Source organism: Rana temporaria, chromosome 4 (genome assembly GCF_905171775.1).
Source record: "Rana temporaria chromosome 4, aRanTem1.1, whole genome shotgun sequence".
Classification (NCBI taxonomy): Eukaryota; Metazoa; Chordata; class Amphibia; order Anura; family Ranidae; genus Rana; species Rana temporaria.
This window is the reverse complement of record NC_053492.1, coordinates 195,808,450-195,825,995: the sequence shown is the minus strand read 5'-3', so window position 1 is coordinate 195,825,995 and position 17,546 is coordinate 195,808,450.

Genomic DNA, 17,546 nt, shown 5'->3' with positions numbered 1-17,546 from the left:
TTTCCCTCTTGAAAGGCAATTTTATCTCTCCAAAACGTTTTTCTTTTTTTTGGAGGGTTTCACTCGTTACTTGATCGAGATGACCCTTGATTTTTGCCTCTTGGTCCTTGAAGGCAGGAAGGCCTAAAAAAGGCTTCAATTTAGTATAGACCTCATCAATGTCCCTCTCAACTAGTCCTGACCTGGTTTTATACTTTTCAATTAATAGTTTCATTATATTAGAGGTGCATAGCTGCAAATTGTGCTCCCATTTCTTCCGAAATTCTGGGTTCACATTGTCGAGCATAGGAAATATTTGAATACGAAGCCCATAGGGATTGATATTCTCTTGTATGTATTTTTCAAAGCTCTCTACATGCCAAAATAAACTAGAACCAAGAGCATTATGGGACATGTAGTACCAGCAGGCCCCAGGATGATTCCCTGAGAGGACTGCAGCCCCCAACATGCCAAGCAGGAGGGGGAAGAGAGAAGAAGAGGGTCCATGAGGCTGTAGGGTTGAGGGAGTCAGTGATTCTATCATTATTGTCCAAGGTAAGAACTTACCTCCCCTTGACTGCAACCCCCCTTTCCTCCCCTCCACCTGTCTGAAACCATCCTGTCCTCCCCTCCACCTGGCTGCATCCACCCTTTCCTCCCTCCACCTGGCTGCAACCCCCCTGTCCTCCCCTCCACCTGGCTGCAATCACCCTGTCCTCCCCTCCACCTGGCTGCAACCACCCTGTCCTCCCCTCCACCTGGCTGTAACCCCCCTGTCATCCCCTCCACCTGGCTGCAACCTCCCTGTCCTCCCCTCCACCTGGCTGCAACCCCCCTGTCCTCCCCTCCACCTGGCTGCATCCACCCTTTCCTCCTTCCACCTGGCTGCATCCACCCTTTCCTGGTGCCATGATGATTGAAGGGCTAACAGCCATTGCCCCTACAAGTTTTGGCAGTGCCCCTCCCAAGATTAGACTCTGGATCCGCCCCTGATTGTAACTAGATTTGAACATGATCTGTCATGGCATGCTGAGGCAATAATATGGAAGAAGAAAGTGATGAGGTAATAATTTTAACGAAGCAATAGCACATATGATCATTCTGTGTGTTTGGAACTGCCAGACATATTTCCCACATACTGTATGTCCATCCTTAGTGACCAAACTACAACGTAAGAATAATAAGAACATAACTGGCCGATAGGGGTAGAATGTAAGTTATTACTCTTGTCTAATTTGGTACATTTATTATGGACTAGGGATGAGCGGAACACCCCCTGTTCGGTTTGCACCAGAACTTGCGAACACACCAAATGTTTCTGTGAACTTTAGAACCCTATTAAAGTCTATGGGACTCGAACGTTTGAAATCTAAAGTGCTAATTTTAAAGGCTAATATGCAAGTTATTGTCCTAAAAAGTGTTTGTGGACCTGGGTCCTGTCCCAGGGGAAATGTATCAATGCAAAAAAAGTTTTAAAAACTGCATTTTTTTCGGGAGAAGTGAATTTAATAATGCTAAAAGTGAAACAATAAAAGTGAAATATTCCTTTAAATTTCGTACCTGGGGGGTGTAAAGTTAGCATGTGAAATAGCGCATGTTTCCCGTACTTAGAACTGTCTCTGCACAAAGTGTAATTTCTGAAAGAAAAAAAGACATTTAAAACTGACTTGCGGCTATAATGAATTGTCGGCTCTGGCAATTCAGAGCGAATTCATTCATAAAAAAAAAAAAATAGCGTGGAGGTCCCCCCAAATTCAATTACCAGGCCTTTCAGGTCTGGAATGGATATTAAGGGGAACCCCAGCTGTCAGTTTAAAAACAATTTTACGTGAGGTGGCCTCCCAAATATCCATTTCAGACCCTTCAGGTCTGGTGTGGATTTTAAGGGGAACTCCACCCCAAATAAAAAAAATGGCGTGGAGTTCCCCCAAAAATCCACACCAGACCCCTTATCCGAGCGTGTTAACCTGGCCGGCCGCAAAAAAGAGGGGGGGACAGAGTGCGGCCCCCCTCTCCTGAACCGTACCAGACCACATGCCCTCAACATGGGGAGGATGTCCCCATGTTGATAGGGACAAGGGCCTCATCCCTACAACCCTTGCCCGGTGGTTGTGGGGGTCTGCGGGTGGGGGGCTTATCAGAATCTGGAAGACCCCTTTTACAAAGGGGACCCCCAGATCCTGGCCCCCCCTATGTGAATTGGTAATGGGGTACATTTTACCCCTACCATTTCACGAAGGAAGTGTACATAGTGGGAAAAAACACACGCACACCGTAGAAAAAAGTCCTTTATTAATTAAAAAAAAAGAAAAAAAATCCAGCGGTGGTAATCTACTCAGTCCCAGCTCCCTGCTCCAACGTTGTCTGTATCCAGCGACCGGTGATCTCCGGTCCAGCGATGAGAAGATCCATCCATCCAGAGCGCAGCCACGCCGACCTCCTCTCTCCGGAGGAGAGATAAAGGAGATAAAGGACTTTTCTCTACGGTGTGTGTGTGTGTTTTTTCCAACTATTTACACTTCCTTCGTGAAATGGTAGGGGTACAATTTATCCCATTACCAATTCACATAGGGGGGGCAGGATCTGGGGGTCCCCTTTGTTAAAGGGGTCTTCCAAATTCTGATAAGCCCCCCGCCCGCAGACCCCCACAACCACCGGGCAAGGGTTGTGGGGATGAGGCCCTTGTCCCCATCAACATGAGGACATCCTCCCCATGTTAAGGGCATGTGGCCTGGTACGGTTCAGGAGAAGGGGGGGCGCACTCTGTCCCCCCTCTTTTCTGCGGCCGGCCAGGTTAACGTGCTCGGATAAGGGGTCTGGTGGTGTATTTTTGGGGGAACTCCACGCCATTTTTTTTTTAAATTTGGGGTGGAGTTCCCCTTAAAATCCACACCAGACCTGAAGGGTCTGGAATGAATATTTGGGGGGAACCCCACGTCATTTGTTTTTAAATTGACGGCGGGGTTCCCCTTAATATCCATTCCAGACCTGAAGGGCCTGTTAATTGAATTTGGGGGGACCCCCACGCAATTTTTTTTTTTATGAATGAATTCGCTCTGAATTGCCAGAGCCGACAATTCATTATAGCCGCAAGTCAGTTTTAAATGTCTTTTTTTCTTTCAGAAATTACACTTTGTGCAGAGACAGTTCTAAGTACGGGAAACATGCGCTATTTCACATGCTAACTTTACACCCCCCCTAGGTATGAAATTTAAAGGAATATTTCACTTTTATTGTTTCACTTTTAGCATTATTAAATTCACTGCTCCTGAAAAAACTGCAGTTTTTAATTTTTTTTTTGCATTGATACATGTCCCCTGGGACAGGACCCAGGTCCCCAAAAACTTTTTAGGACAATAACTTTCATATTAGCCTTTAAAATTAGCACTTTAGATTTCTCCCATAGACTTTAACAGGGTGTTCCGTGGCTTTTCGAATTTGCCGCGAACACCTCAAATTGTTCTATGGGATACTTGGGTCTAAGGTCCCCGAACCAAAGAATCAGGAAAGGGAGTGAGGGGCCAGTTAGGACTATTGCGGTACCAGTAAAAAAGTTACAGAATGGAGTAAGAAAGAAATAAAAAAATTAATAGTTTTTATTTAAAGACATATACAGACAGTTACAGGATAAAAATTGTGACAACCATCCAACAGCGCCAAAGTTGAGGTCCCCGGAGTGGGAAGACATAACGATGGGTTGAGGGTTGTAACAGTGTCTCAACTAGTTTCGCGGATTTACACCGCTTCATCAGGAGAAGATCTAGAAACAATTCAACAGTACATCAGTACTTTAAAACAACACTGTAAGTAGACAAGGGGAAAAAAAGGGAGGTTAAATTGCTCACCTAAAAAAGTCCGCCCGAGGGGTACAGCAAGCGGGACCAGACAAAAACCCCCTACGGTGGCCAGCAAGGACACATGTGTGGAGGGACCTGTTTTTCGTGTATAGATGTATACATTTTAATCAACGAAGCCAGGCCTAGGGCCGAAGGGAATAGGGGGTGGGGGGGAGGGGAGGGGGCCGCGGCGTGAAGTGAGGGACGGGTGCCAGGTGTGAGCACTGCAAAGAAAAAATAAATGGAAGGTAGGGAGTGAGTGTGGGGTGAGTGAGGAGAGTGGGGGAACCTGGGGAACAAGGGGGCACAGGGGAGAGGCGGGGAGGGGGGGGAAGGGGGTTGGGGTGAGGGTGGGGGGAAAAGAAGGAGGGTGTGAAAGCTGGGTTGGAAAGGGGGATACGGGAGGGAAGAGACAGGAAAAAGACAGCAAAGAAAATGGGGGGGAGAAGGGGGGGGGAGAGGGCAGGGAAAGGGAGTGAATGGGGAAAGGTATGGGAGGTGAGCAAAGTGGGTGGGTGAAAAAATTAAGAAATAAAAATAAGAAGTACAGTGTGTAAATACCTTCGGGACAAGGGAGGTAATAGTGGATAAGGGGATCCCGGGGACAGGAACCCAGTGGTGGTGGCACATATTGGGGTACAACTGTGCCAGGTTAGTAGGTGTGTATATTGTTAGAAGGGACCAGACGTGGTCCAGGCAAAGCATCAGGGTAATGATGCTGCAAGACAAGCGGTGCCTGCAAGGGGATAAAAAAACATGTAAGAATGGGTAGCAAAATGAGGGGGGGGGAAGAAGTGAGAGGGGGAAACAAAATGGCTAAGGCTGGCTGAGGATGAAGTATAGTGCATAAGCACAAGGAGAACTTACACTTGGCTGGGTAGAGACACAGCAGTCCCAGGGTCCGGCGAAGGTGGTCACCGGAGAGAACAGGGTCCTATTTAAGTGTCCGGAAAGTACAGTGACGCTGATCCAGGCAGGCGGAAGCCGCGCTGCAGCGTCACTGACGTGGGGCCGTGGGTATGACGTCAATGCGTAAACGTGCGTTGTGTCATACGTTGGTGTCGGAATGGTGGGGGCGGAGACCCGCACCAAGCCAATGCCGCGTGAGTGACAGCTCCTGGAGGGGAGCCGCAAACATCACAAGGGCGGGCCTAAGGTCACCAGGGGGCGGGAAGGGGGCGAAAAGGACAGGACAAGGAAGGGAGGGGGGAGGAAGAGGGTGGGGTGGGGGAGGAGGGAAAGGGGTGTCTGGAAACGCCGTGCCGACCCCCAAAAAAATGGGCAGAGAATGGTGAGCAATGCACCTGTAAATGACAACATAGACGGCATTTACAAATATAAGCATTGTATTATTGTGTAGATACAAATACAGAACATCAAATAATGTATATAAAGTATGAGTGCCTGTTGGAGAAGAGACACAGGGGTAACCTATAGCGTTATTTGTGGACGTAAGGTGGTGAGCATATAAAGGTCTGGCAGGTGATGGTTTCATTTCATACCCGTTGGGGCAGATGTGTGTTAATAAACACACTATCTCAATAGGGCTGAATAGGGGCTTAGACTCGAAAAAGCAGCGTATGTCCCTGCAATGGTAATATGCCTTGGGACAGACTGGGTTCCCAATCTGAGGAGCGGTCCTGAGTTGCTGTGTCTGGTCTGAGGGTAATCAGACCAGTGGCGCAAACGGACAAGACATCAAGGAGTGGCCAGACAATGCCCGGCCTTGTCGCCACAGTTCGAACACAGGGTTACACCAAATAGTGGAACCAATATATAAATAGGTAATGCTGAGTAGAAAAGAGGCTGCTCCCCAGATAGACTGAGGAGTAGTACGTAGGCAGCATGCTGGAGGCACGGCCAAGCGCCAATCACAAGCTACCATACAGGGGCCCAGGTGTGTTATCCACCTTAAATAATATGAAAAGAAGCCTCAGGGGTAAAATAAATTAATATTATAATGAGGGGTACCTTCATCCTTAAGATTAATATATGGGATACTTGGGTCTAAGGTCCCCGAAATTGTTCGTTGTTCGCCAAACTCGAAGCTCATCCCTATTATGGACCCATTCGCTGGAACTGAATGCAAACATCTTTATGACTTAAATGCTTTATATTTTGTCTATATAGCTTATACGTAAAATAGGAGAATTGGCAGAAAACCAAAATAAAAAGACTGCAAGAGGAAAAACATTGTATGCATTGTATTTTAAAAATGGAAAATGCATTATTGATTCTTCATGGTTGCATCCTGGAAACCTGCTTAAACCAAGACTCTACATTTCTTATAGTAGGCTTCACAGCGTGATGAATAATATGGTTTTAGACCTTATCACTTTCTCTTTAGAAGGCTGACACCTCCAAAATGTAATAGCCGTGCTTTTAGAAACTCAAGGAAAGAATACTTCCATTATAAATTACTCAGAACTTTTTACTGCTTGTTTGCTAGTGGTGTTATTATGATTTATACTCTCCCCATGAGGAATCCTGATGAGGGCAAATAAAAGGTGAAAATCATGCACTGAAATAGTTTTTTTGAACAGATTGCTTTAGTCACAAGATGTTAAAGTAGCGGTGTCATCAGAAGCTTCACATTCCAATTTAAATTTTTATAAGGAGCTATTATTTAAGGCAGAAATGTTGTTTATCTGGGTTAATATGTTAGTGATTAAGAAACATATGAGAAAAATGTGTGGTTCCTGAAATAATAAATACAATGATCACGTCAAATGACCAATCACAACATATAGGAATCCTAAAATATAATAATCTATTTTTTCATTGTTACAATAACAGCTTTCCTTTCTTTCTTTCTAAAAATCTTATAACACTTCAAAGTTCAATTCAAGGATCAGCTTGCCTCTCCAAAATAGAAGTTAAAGTCATATCACTACAGATATGTGACATTGCCAATCATTTGAAAAAAAGATGCAGTTCATGATGAGATTTCCACCGCCCAGTTATTTCTCACACTTAATAACATTTCATGTTTAACTTCATGTTCAATGTTTTACTCTTTTAACCCTGTTTCTACAGGGGAGGTTGCTAAACGTTTCTCTGATAACCATCTAATCACCTCCACCCCACAACTACTCCAGTCACCCTCTTGCTGTATTGCTCTCACATCTTCAAACTCTCCATTACTACTGGCATCTTCCCTTCACCTTTAAAACATGTATTGGTCACCCCCATACTTATAAAGTACTTACTTGACCCAACAAGTCTGAACAAATTAGGACTCATCTCCTTGCTCCTGTTTGTATCCCAACTTCTAGAAAACCAAGTCTAAAACTCTGTGTGCTGCTACCTCAGCATGACTATGTTCTTGACCTATTACAGTCTGAAACTGGAAAACTCACCAACAACCTACTAAGTGCCAAAACCAATAACTGCTACTCCATACTCGTGCTATTAGACCCTTATACTGCCTTTGATACAGTTGACCAATTGCTCCTCTTCAAAATATACACTATCGTAGCCTCCAAGGGTGTGATCTTTAGACTCCTATCTCTCTAAGGGCTTCTTGAGTATCACCTACAACTCTATCTCCTTCTCTCCTCTTTTCATTTCTTTCTTCCCCAAAGATCTGTCCTTGGTTCTCTTCCATTTTCCATCTACACCTCCCACTCTGGTCATTTGGTACCCTTTCATGGCTTCCAATACTGTCTCTATGCTGATAACATCAAATTGTATCTCTGTGCTATTCAGCTTGCCCCTTCAGTCTCTGTGAACATCACTAATTTACTAAGATACATGTTCATATAAATTTCACACCACTGCCTAAACCCCTTCCAAAACTGAGCTAATATTTCCTTCCTATTCGCCCAACGTTTTCTATCAAGATAATTAACACAACTATAAGTTACTCCCCTCATGCCAGGGTGCTATGTGTAATTCTGGACTCTGGCATGTCCTTTCAGCCTCATATCCAATCACTGTCCAGGTGGTGTTACCTTTACCTCCAGAATGTTTACAAAACACCCGCCTTCTTAAGCAATTAAATCACCCACTAAACTACTAACTCCCTCCCTCCTTGTTAGCCTATCGCTGCACAGGCTATCCTCCATTAAGTCTATAATATGTGCTGCTGCTAGACTCATCCACCATAATAACCACTAATGCCTCGTACACACGGCCAGACTTTCTAAGAAAAAAAGTCAGACAGGCTTTTTTTCTCGGAAAGTCTGGCCGTGTGTAGCCTCCGACGGACCTTAGATAGAGAATCTGTTATCTTTCTTTCCATTGGACTTCCGACAGACTCACAACAGACTTTTGCACGGTCAAAAGTCCGACCGTGTGTACGAGGCATTAGTGTCTGCCACCCCTTCTATGCCCATACCATCATTAGCTTTTGTTAGCCCAACAAATACAATTCAAAATTCTATTAACAACATACAAAGCCACACACAACTCTGTCTAAGCTGCATCACCAACCTCATCTCAAAATATTACCTAAACTTTTCATTTCCCTCCTACCAAGTCTTCCTGCTCTTTAGCCCCTTCATCATCTTCAGGACTTGTCCAGAGCCTCTCTCATCTCTTGAACGCACTGCCTCAATCTGTCCAGTTTCCTCTACCCAAGGCAGGCCATAGATTATGCAATTTTCTTTCCTTCTACCATGGATGGAAGGAAATAAAAATGATTGATTCCATCATAAACACAGTCAGTGTTGATGGGGGAATCCCTCCTGCAGCGCTTTTGTGTTCTGCTGGTGGGGAGGGTGGGGAGCGTCAGTAATCATTCAGGAACTGACTGACTCGCTTTCTGGTATGAACTTTTAGGCCGCGTACACACGATCGGTCCATACCGATCCTGTGTGGGCCCCATCGGTTAGTTAACCTTCGGTCAAAAAAATAGGAACTTGCTTTAAAATTTAACTGATGGACGCCTAACCGATAGGTCAAAACCGATTGTTAGTATGCAAAAGCATCGGTTAAAAACCCATGCATGCTCAGAATCAAGTCGACGCATGCTTGGAAGCATTGAACTTTGTTTTTTTCAGCACGCCGTTGTGTTTTACGTCACCGCGTTCTGACACGATCGGTTATTTAACCTATGGTGTGTAGGCACATCAGACCATCAGTCAGCTTCATCGGTTAACCAATGACAATGGTCCTTCGGACTGTTCTCTTTGGATGGACTGATCGTGTGTACGAGGCATTACTTTCTCCATCAGCTCATCCCCACACAGTTATTACCTTTTTGTATTACTTGACCCTCCCTTTTAGATTGTAAGCTCTCATGAGCAGGACCCTCCTAACCCTCTTTTCTTGATTTATATTGTAACTGTAATACTTCCCTTTACTTGCAATTTGCTGCACAAACTGTTGTTACTACATATATTCTCTAAACAAAAATAGCACAAATACTGCTGACTAAGGTCCTTATTTGTCCATGAGCATCCACTTGCAGCACAACAACCAGATTTGCAGGGAACTGTAAACACCTTCTTCCCTCAGGGTGTTGGTACATTGAGTGGATCTTCTGCACCTAGATTCTGTTTCTGTTTGTTTGACATTCATGATTGCCAATTTGGTTACTTTTCCAGTCTGCTCCCTGATTCCTGTTCTTCACCTGCTTTACACCTGCTTTGACCTCATGTCCTTATTTTACATACATCTAATTTCTGACAACCTCAACCTTCCATTTACATTATGATCTCTGCCTCTGGAATGACTCATGAATGTTAAGATGCCACCTGCCTTGACACTGCCTGTTAAAAGAATACTGCTTATCTGACAATATGAAAACTTGTTTGAGTAGTACGCGACCTCATCAGTATGCTTGACCAGAGCCATGGCCTCCAATTGTTACACAGAAAACCCCAAAATTCTTGCAAGGGTTCCTGGGAAAAATAAGTTATGTTATATTAAAAATAGTAATAATAAATGTATATACTGTATATGCAATGTCATTTTTTTTATTCACTATTGTGGGAGCAGTTCCAAGTTACAAAAACAAGGAGACCTTGTCATATTACTGACGTAAGTAACCTGAAAATTCTTGTGTAGTTGATTGGCACAGATGTTTACTGACAGTGTGTGATTTTTTTTCCCCTTCTCATGACTTCTGCTAGAAATGTGAAAAGTCACGTCATCAAACTATGCCCTAAAGGGCCATGTGTCCCTTAACCTTGACAAGTGATTCTAACATGTTGCTCCAATATGTTCTGAGGCAGATGGAAACCCAATGGCTCCAAAGACATTGCTTATTTTCAGTGCTAACATCAAGGTACAACCTAAAATTCAGCTACGATGGATCTTGCTTTTATGTGTTTGCTTGTTTATAAGCATGATGTTTGTTTGTATATATATATATATATATATATATATATATATATATATATATATATATATATATATATATTCATTTCTTTTTTTATTTGAAAGCTCTGAAAGTCTACTTTTTATGTTAAGATTGTTTTATGTTAAAACAATTAAACATTAAAAAGTACAATAACTATTGTTTCCATAGTTTTTATATCTTTGCAGTTTAATATTTTGTAGATGAATGGCTTAAAAAGGTTTAGAGCAATAACAATTTAACCTACAGTCAATTATTAACATAATGCAATGTTTACCGTCTTGCTGAAAATAATTAAACACAAAATATATTTAATTGTGGACCATAGTCCATGGACTTTATTGGCACACAACATTTGTATTAGTCAAAAAGTATCAATTTTTATTTTTGCGCAATTTAACCACTTCAGCCTCGTTTTGAGATTTGGTGTTTACAAGTTAATTATTTTTTAATTTTTGCTAGAAAATTACTTAGAACCGCTAAACATTATATATATTTTTTCTAACACCCTAGAGAATAAAATGGCACAGCGGTCTTACAAGCGTACTTTTTTTGGGGGAAAAAATACACTTTTTTTTTATTAAAAAATAAGACACCAGTAAAGTTAGCCCAATTTTTTTTATGTTGTGAAAGATAATGTTACGCCGAGTAAATTGATACCCAACGTGTCACGCTTCAAAATTGCTCCTGTTCCTGGAATGCAGACATACTTTTACCCTTAAAAATCTCCACAGGCAATGTTTAAAAATGCTACAGGTTGCATGTTTTGAGTTAGAGAGGAGGTCTAGGGCTATAATTTTTGCTCTTGTGTTAACAGTCGCGGTGGTACCTCACATGTGTGGTTTGGACACTGTTTTCATACGCGGTCGCTGCTCACATATGCGTTCACTTCTGCACGCGAGCTCGGCGGGACAGGGTGCATTTAAATAAAAAAAAATTTATTTGTTTTACCTTTTGTTTTTTACTTTTACATTGTTCTTTTAAAAAAAAATTACAAGGAATGTAAACATCCATTGTAAAAGAAAAAAAAAAGAAAACAATTTCTCTTTAAAGTGACACTATAGGTTTGATTTTTTTTTAAATAACAAACATGTCATACTTACCTCCACTGTGCAGCTCATTTTGCACAGAGTGGCCCAGAACGCTGTTTTCTGGGGTCCCCCGTCAGCTCTCTCGGCACCTCCTCGCATTAGATAACCCCCTCTGGGAAGCTCTCTCCCAAGGGGGTTACCTTGCAGGTACGCTCCCGAGTCCAGCAGGACTCGGCCCCGCCCCCCGGCGCCCGCATCATTGGATCTGATTGACAGCGACGGAAGCCAATTTCTGCGCTGCTATCAATCTATCCAATGAAGAGCCGAGAACCCCGGGCAAAGATCCAGCACGTTCTCGACGCAAGAATTTCCATGGCTCAGGTAAGTAAAACAAGGGGGGCTGGGGTACAAGTAACTGTCAGATGTTTTTTCACCTTAATGCATAGGATGCATTAAGGTGAAAAAACAGGAGGGTTTACAACCCCTTTAAGAGCTATGGGTGGAAGTGACATTTTGACATTGCTTCTGCTCTGCAATGGTATGGAGACAGGTGGGGGCCATCTTCCCCTCACTCAGCTCCATACCACAGACAGCAGCTCCGGTAAACGGAGGAGGGCACCGGAGCGCGGTGGGAGGGGGACCCTCTCAAGCCACGATAAAAGTGAATTTGCGGCAAATACAAAACAGAAATCACTTTTATCTGAAAATGGACTGCCCGCTAAAGAAGAGAATACAGGGGGGGTTCAGGTGGGAAAGGAAAATTATATCAACCAAACAGTATGCATGTTAGGGAAGTATAAAAAAGCTCCATTCACCATCAACAGGTATACCAAGGTCAAACATATGAGAAGATGAGATCCCCCTTAGATGGAACAGACAAATAATTCACATATAGCAAAACAACATGGAAATATATTATTGGTTCAAGCAGTGAGAAGAAACACAGCCAAAGGCATTAATGTGGGTAAACTTCTGTATAAAGTGCTGTCTGCTGACCCCTAGAGCAGGGCTTCCTCTATATTTCACCAAGCATCACAAGGTAGAGAAGGTGAGCCCAATTGGTTTACGAGTTCAGGTCTCGCAGGGCCTTTAAAAGTCCTGGGAACAAGCTTTGATAAAGTGTAGCCTAGAGTTAATTAATCTACTCATAGAACAATACATGTCAAACATGGAAGAGCTTGACTGTGAGTTAACACATAATTCAAAAAGCTGTGTAGGTTTACAGACCCATGGCTTTTATCAAGCCATTGGCAGGAACTCAGGGAATATTTGAATAAATCAAATAAGAATATATACAAGAGGATTTGTGTGATTTTTGAGGTGCAAATATTAATACAGTGATCCAGGAGGATAATATACAATTATTTTATTTAAACAATGATAAAAAATTGTCTAAACACAATTATACAAGTACATAAAGTATAATGCTTATGGGTACAGCAAATTGGATGGAATTCCCAACATGTTTCGCCCACAACCTGGGCTTCCTCAGGGGATGCTGTCCACTTGAAGTACAAGCCTTCCCAGTCTTTAAGAACAGTATTTACTAGAATAAATGATAATCCAGGGAGTCTGTAAATGCCACATAAAACCAAGAACTACAGGTGACGATAGGAGGCATTCAAGCACCAGAAACAATAGTTTGAAAGAATGCTCAACACCCAAGGACCTCTCCAAGGCAGGGTATTCCTGTCTAGAACTAGTGTCCTACAATGACACGTGTGTCCCTGTGGTTCCAGCAGGGACACACTTGCCAGTTCTAGACACAAGTACCCTTGGCGTTCTTGCAAACTATTGTTTCTGGTCCTTGAATGCTTCTTATGGTTACCAGTAGTTCTTGGTTTTCTGTGGTGGTTGCAGACCCCCTGAATTATCATTGAGTGTAGTATATACTGTTCTTAAAGATTGGGAAGGCTTGTACTTCAAGTGGACAGCATCCCCTGAGGAAGTCCAGGTTGTGGGCGAAACATGTTGGGAATTTCATCTAATTTGCTGTACCCATAAGGATTATACTTTATGTACTTGTCGTATAATTGTTTTTAGACAATTTTTACCATTGTTTAAATAAAATAATTTTATATTATCCTCCTGGATCACCTTATTAATATTTGCACCTCAAAAATAATCTATTTAAATTAAGGCATGTGGTGCTTATTTTAGTGGTTTGTCCGTGGCTAAGAATTTATCCTAAATACGAATATAATTTCTAAGAAGCCACTAAAGTTTAATAAGGATCAGCTGGCCTTCTCTGAAGGATTTGCTTATCGTTGGACATACCTATAACAGAATAGAGGTCAGATTCCAGACTAAATCACACTTCTAATACTACTAGGGAAGAGGTCACAGAGTTTGACTCATCTGTTTCATTGTTTTCTTTGCAGTGTGCAACAAGACAGCATCCTGCACCTATAACACAGCACAGACATGGATCACATAAGAGGAATCGCCATGGTGGTGGGTATGTGCAAAGAACTGACTCTAAAATACGCCCTAGTAGTAGTCAGCATTTTAACTCTCTTACCTTGATTCAAAGCACTGGTGTACAGTCCAGACTTGGTGAAGGACATGTATCTCATATGACACCTCACATCCATTTAAGACAGACAGCTTCTCATCTCTGTTATGGCAATGACGGACAATATGCAGAATCAATGCCTTTTGCAGACCCAAATACAGGAGCAAGGGAAACAGTTGACTTTGGACGCATTCATGTTACGTCCACCCACAATACAACCAAACACGTATTCCACATACAGTAAGTGATACTTCCTTCTGCACAACATTAAATATCATTAATTATAGCCATATGTTTGACCTTGGTGTACCTGTTGATGCTGTATGAAGCTTTTTTTTTTTGATTGATATCATTTTTCTTTCCCAATTGATGTTTTTGTAGCATTTCTTACCTTTTACTTTTGCACCATCTACTCCTGAAGAAGTGTGACTGCGCAAAACATGTTGAGCCTCATGTGAAGGGATGGTGACAAATTCCATTTATGGATACTTTGCAGCACTAGCTACCAGTGAATTGTGTGGTTATTATTGTATAGAAATTTAGGGGCCACCTACCCAATTGACATATAGGTGAAAATATGCTACAGTTTGGTTTTAATTGATTTTATGTTTTTAACCACTTCCATACCGGGCACTTACGCCCCTTCCTGCCCAAGCCAATTTTCAGCTTTCAGCACTGTCGCACAATTGCGCGGTCGTGCTACACTGTACCCAAACTATTTTTTTATCATTTTGTTCCCACAAATAGAGCTTTCTTTTGGTGGTATTTGATCACCTCTGCGGTTTTTATTTTTTGCGCTATAAACAAAAGAAGAGTGACAATTTAAAAAAAAAACACTATTTTTTACTTTTTTATTTAATAAATATCACAATTTTTTTTAAAAAAACTTTTTTTCCCTCAGTTTAGGCCGATAAGTATTCTTCTACATATTTTTGGTAAAAAAAATCGCAATGATCATATATTGATTGGTTTGCGCAAAAGTTATAGCGTTTACAAAATAGCTGATAGATTTATGGCATTTTTATTTTATTAATTTTTTTACTAGTATTGGCGGCGATTTGCGATTTTTTTACTGTCACCGTGACATTGCGGCGAACACATCGGACACTTTTGACACGTTTTTGGCGCCATTCACATTTATACAGCGATTAATGCGATAAAAATGCACTAATTACTGTATAAATGTGACTGGCATTCAAGGGGTTAACACTAGGGGGTGAGGGAGGGGTTAATATGTATACCTGTATTGTGTTCTAACTGTGGGGGAAGGGGGGTGACTGGGGGAGGTGACCGATCTATGTCCCTATGTACAAGGGACACAGATCGGTCTCCTCTCTCCCCTGACAGGACGTGGAGCTCTGTGTTTACACACAGAGCTCCACGTCCCTGCTCTGTCGTTACCGATTGCGGGTACCTGGCGGACATCGCGACCGCCAGGCACGCGCATCGGCATCTCGGGGACGCGCCGGGCGCGCGCGCGCCCCCCAGTGGCCGCAGGAATACAGGACGTCATATGACGTCCTTTTGAATATTCAGAGTCACCGCGGAGCCGTCATTTGACGATGGCCCGGTACTCTAGTGGTTAAATTGTGCAAAAATAAAAATGTATACATTTTACTAATACAGGTGTTGTGTTCCCAAAAAGTCCATTGGCCTACCGCCCACAATAAAATATATTTCTTGTTTCATACTCTAATGTGGCATTTGTATATTCTAGATCAGCGAAAAATCTTTTACACCACCCAATAGCTCTTTTTTATTGGTCATTTTCTCCCCTCTTGTTTTAAGGCTGAAAACAATAAAGTAAAAGTAATAGACTTAAATACTTACATTTTTGGATAAACTACTGGCTGGATGTCTAACAGCATAACCTCTTTGTCAGGTAATTTTTTTTCAAGAAAAAGATTAGAATTATGATTGGTTGACCTCCCCCTACAGATCATTTGACTACATCCTTAGGCATCCAGACATGAGACTAAGATTGAGGGAAGCCTACTATAACTCTAAGAGAAGCTACATATGCACTCTCTTTTTTGGGTTTCCATTAGCAAAAAACTGAAACCCAGGCATGTATTTTGTATATATTGCACACTCTTTGAAAGTGATTTTGCCATGTTCTTTTAGGTCGATTAAGGTTAGACAAAGTTTTTGTACATACATTTTTCAATATCACTAATTATTTTTAATTTGATTGGGCTTTCACTGTACATTATTCATCTTTATGTTCTTAAACTACTAATATGGTACCTTGGTTTTATGTCACAGGTTTGGCCAAGCCAAGTGGACATGTTTATGTTTATGGATCAGCTGGCCAACAAGCAGATAATTCCCTAATACCCGAAAATGTGAATGCTTTTGTATTATAAAGGTCACTACTTTTTTGTTCCTGAAACTGTACAACTTGTCCACTAACTTCCTGTTCGCATTGAGGATCTAACCGCCATAGGTCTGGTCAAGAGATTAAGTCCAATGTGAGTGATCAAATTAACATTTGACAACATTTCAGACAATTCTTTACTGTGGGCTTTTCAGTAGATTAGGGTAATGCCGCATACACACGATCGGTTCGTCTGATGAAAACGATCAGTGAAAAAACTAGGAACTTGTTTTAAAATTATCTGATGGTTAAAAAAACGATAGAAAAAAACGATCGTCTGTGGGTACGTCCATCGGTTAAAAATCCACGCATGCTCAGAATCAAGTCGACGCATGCTCGGAAGCATTAAAGCATTTTTCTCAGCACGTTGTTGTGTTTTACATCACCGCATTCTGAAACAATGTTTTTTTTAACCGATGGTGTGTAGGCACGACTGATGAAAGTCAGCTTCATCGTATATCTGATGAAAAAATCTATCAGACCGTTTTCATCGGATGAACCGATCGTGTGTACAGGGCATAAGTCTATTATACCATCTAAAGACAGACTCAAACTGAAACTAAAAATAAATGGAATGATTGAATGAAATGTCATTATGTATTACATCATTATACATTAACTTTTTGGTAAAAAAAACTTTAAAAAACTTAAGTGTTTTGGTAAAAAAAAAGTTAAAGTTTATTTTCCTTTGAAAGGGGAAAGATCTGTGCAAGCCAACCCCCTCTCTAGAAAACTAACTGATATAAAAAACATTTTGTATCTAATGTATATGTCTATATTTTGAAAGAGCAGTATGCAAATGTGCATAACTTTGTTTAATTTAAAAATAGCCCCGAGGAACATAGAATATTTACTGTTGACAGTAAAATGATTTCTGAATAAATTTCTATAATTTGTTTTCTTTCTTCTTCAATTAAGTTTTTATTTGCTGTAGCCTTTTCAAGTGTAGTCACACCACAAATCCCAGCATACACTGCCACCCTCTGTTAGACATACATATTGGATCTTGCTGGCAAATTATACAGAGACTTGTAGATTCAGAGTAACTGGGGAGCCACATGTTACAGAATGTTACATTTCATTAATATTTCTAGTAGTCTGGTGTGTTTCTTCAAATTGTACCTGTGCTTAGTCCATACAGAGCAGAGGGGTTCACTTAAATTCTGCAATCTAGAGCTTCACAGCTTCTTTCACTCTTCCACCACTCTGTTCAGCTGCTGAGTTAATAGAATTATCCAGTACTTCTGGGTATGTTACTACTTTAGACCCCTGTAGCACGGGGTTGCTTTTCAGACATTTTAGCGCTAAAAATAGCACCTGTAAAGCGCCTGTCCTCCCCAGCGTGAAAGCCAGAGTGTTTTCAGAATGGGGCGGTGTACTTGTAGGATGGAAAAAAATTCCTTCAAGCAGCATGGTGACATATCCATTTAGATGTTCACAAGAAAACACAGCCCTGGTGGACTCATGTCAGCAATAGTAAATAAGGGTCAATGTGTTCTGTGCG